The sequence below is a fragment of the Poromitra crassiceps genome, assembly GCF_964638095.1.
Source record: "Poromitra crassiceps genome assembly, chromosome: 2".
NCBI lineage: Eukaryota > Metazoa > Chordata > Actinopteri > Beryciformes > Melamphaidae > Poromitra > Poromitra crassiceps.
The window spans coordinates 53,094,022-53,097,362 of NC_139624.1; the positions used below are offsets into that span (position 1 = coordinate 53,094,022).

The 3,341-nt window shown below is 48.2% G+C and overlaps 1 pseudogene across 1 annotated transcript; it reads left to right on the forward strand.

Moving 5' to 3' along the window:
• The first annotated feature begins 328 nt into the window (after positions 1–328).
• Positions 329–1,330, forward strand: LOC310799814 (malate dehydrogenase, cytoplasmic pseudogene; annotated as a pseudogene). Its single transcript has one exon. The product of its transcript is annotated as a malate dehydrogenase, cytoplasmic pseudogene (transcript).
• Positions 1,331–3,341: the final 2,011 nt, after the last annotated feature.

The window sequence follows — 3,341 nt, forward strand, 5'->3', positions numbered from 1 at the left end:
AGACCTCTCGGCCCTCGTGCGAGCACGCCGACCTCTCTCTAAGTTCCAACTCCTATGTGCATCGCCAATGTCATCTGTGATGTCACTCAAGGAATTGTGATGTCTGCATGACATCATCAGTGATTTATGACCTCAGTGATGTCATAAATCAGTGATGATGTCATAGCAGTGTGAGCTGTGATTGACTACGTGAAATGTATTATGACATCACGAATGATGTCACAATGTCTATGACATAATCAGTGCCTGATGTCATCATTCATGTCATCAGTGACGTACATCATAAGTGATTTTATGACCTTGTCAGTTCGGGAGTTACCGTGCAAACATGTCTGCTGAGCCTCTTAGAGTTCTGGTGACCGGTGCTGCTGGGCAGATTGCCTATTCTCTGCTGTTCTGCATTGCCAAGGGAAATGTCTTTGGCAAAGATCAGCCAATCATCCTGCTCCTTTTGGACATTTCGCCCATGCTGTCAGTCCTTGATGGTGTCGCCATGGAGCTGCAGGACTGCGCCCTCCCACTTCTGAGAGAGGTCCTCCCCACTGACAAGGAGGAGGTGGCCTTTAAGGAACTGGACGCTGCCATCTTGGTGGGCTCCATGCCCAGGAAGGAGGGCATGGAGAGGAAGGACCTGCTCAAGGCCAACGTGGCAATCTTCAAGAGCCAGGGAGCTGCCCTGGAGAAGTATGCCAAAAAGACCGTCAAGGTGCTGGTTGTGGGGAATCCTGCCAACACCAACTGTCTGATTGCTGCAAAGTCCGCTCCCTCCATCCCAAAAGAGAACTTCTCCTGCCTCACCCGTCTGGACCACAACAGGGCTCGCTCTCAGGTGGCGATGCGCTGTGGTGTTTCTGCCACCTACGTGAAGAATGTGATCATCTGGGGAAACCACTCGTCCACCCAGTACCCCGACATGCACCACTGCAAGGTCAACATGTCCGGCAGTGACCTGGCCTGCTTCGACGCCATTAAGGATGACGCCTGGCTCAAAGGAGATTTGATCTCTACTGTGCAGCAGAGAGGTGCTGCAGTCATCAAGGCCAGGAAACTGTCCAGTGCCATGTCGGCAGCCAAGGCCATCTGTGACCACATGAGGGACATCTGGGCCGGCACCACAGAGGGTGAGTTCATCTCCATGGGTGTCTACTCCACTGGAAACTCTTATTGCATCCCTGACGACCTCATCTACTCATTCCCTGTCCAGATCAAGGATAAGTCCTGGAAGATTGTGGATGGACTGGCCATCAATGACTTCTCACGAGCAAAAATGGACGCCACGGCTTCAGAGCTGATCGACGAGAGGGACACAGCTGTGACCTTACAGCTGTGACCTTCCTGGCGGTGTAGTCTCGCAGTAGCCAGCCGCAGATATCTACGTCTGAAACACAACTCTGAAAAGTGCTTAACGCCCGCTCTCAAAGACAAAAAAAAAGGATGCATGACAGACATATGAATTGGCTAGTGTTGTGCAAGCTCACACTTCACAAGAGCTAGCTCAAAGTTCAGCTCATGCAGATTAAAATGAACTAGTTCACGTTCATAGCTCATAATTTGAACTTTGAGCTATAGCTCACAGTCCCAAAAAATTAGCAGCTCAGTTCATTTCAAACTCACTTCTTGTTTACCCAGAGAAAAGGCACAGCACTGAAAACGTAACACACAATAGCTTTTAAAACGCAATAGCTTTTTAAACACATCTTTATTTTAAAAGATGAATGTAAAATTCAGGGGCTTTTAGCCCAAGCTTTAACAAGAGCAGACATATGTTATCTTGCTCTAAAGTAAAAAATATCAGCTGATTGATTGATTGAGAGAGAGAATTTGTAGGGGGAGAGGGAAGAGAGCAGCAGAGGGAAGCAGCCTGGCGAAATTAAATCCTATGTAAATTCCCACACGCATGTACACAATGAGCAATTATCGAGGTAAGAGTGCGAGAAAAAGAACGATAATAGGACCGTTCACCCCCCCAGCTGTGAGCGTAGCTCACTGTACGCTCGTGGATTTGCTCAGCTCACCGCTCATGAAAATAATGAGCTTGCTCAGTGACCGGTGCTCTATTGGCGTGTTCATGCACAACACTGGAATTGGCCAACCACGGACCTCGTGGGCGGTGGATTCAGAATGTGTGCATCAGCTACCCCGGGTGAAAACATCAACTTTATTCATTGAAATGGCTCAAACGCACACCACGCTGACTAAAACTCCAAACTCTGGCTGCCTTCTGACATACTTTCTGTAATGCAGCCATTAAATTATCTTGACCACTCATTCTTCCTGCGAGATAGCTTATCACTACTTTTTGGTCGCTCTTCTTATCGCTTCACAGTTAGTCTCTTCACGGCGCTTCACGGCGTTGCACTGAACATGTTTCCTTGCCGGACTGTAAATAACGGATGCATGCTGTATGACGTAACTTCCGTCACAGCCCAGCCAATCAGATTTCACCCACAGCATCTTGCGAATCCGCCATCTTGGCTTCCAGAAAGTTGACATGTGATTCAGACCCTCCGTCGCTTGCTGAAGTCGACATTGGGTCTGACCACGTGGGACGACTGGCGGTATGACTAGACCCGTTAGGGGGGCCCCCTGACTAGAAATTAGACAAACCTCCAGACACACGCCTGTGTTGAAACATTCCACCACATGACACAATGGTCATTGGCATCATCCGAGATGGTGACAAGTCTGCATACAGGAGGATGAACAGTTGGCCCTCTGGCGGGATCAGAACAAAATTGAGCTGAACACACTCAAACCTGTAGAGATGATGGACTTCAGGAGGAGACCTCCAGCACTGCCCACCTCACCAGAACTGTCTGTCTATGGTGGAATCCAACAAGTTCCATGATTCAGTCTGTACTCTGCAACTGTCTGCCACCAAACAGGACAGGCACAGACATGGCCGTAACTAGCTATGAGGAAGGGGAGGTCCGGACCTCCCCTAATATTTCAGAGAGAGAAAAAAATATATATATATATATATATATATATATATATATATATATATAAAACAATCTGCATGGAAAAGCATGAAAAACACGGGATCGCTTTTATTTTGAAACGAAAGGCAGGTCAGGCAGGAAGTCATCTGACGCCGCCTCCGCGGTAACTTGATTCCGAGAGAGCAGCAGCATGGTGGTGAGTGATGACTGTCTGTCTGCCTGGCGAGATAATTGAAGGTGAGCGAGCTGCGAGACAGTGAGCGAGTGAACGACAGACAGTGAGTGACACTGACAGATTATTTAGCAACAACCAAGAAAGTGTCTAGTCTGTCTCTTAAGTAATGTTACCTGTGTGACACGTTGGGATGCTACTGGCTAATCATGCATGATGCCAATTGC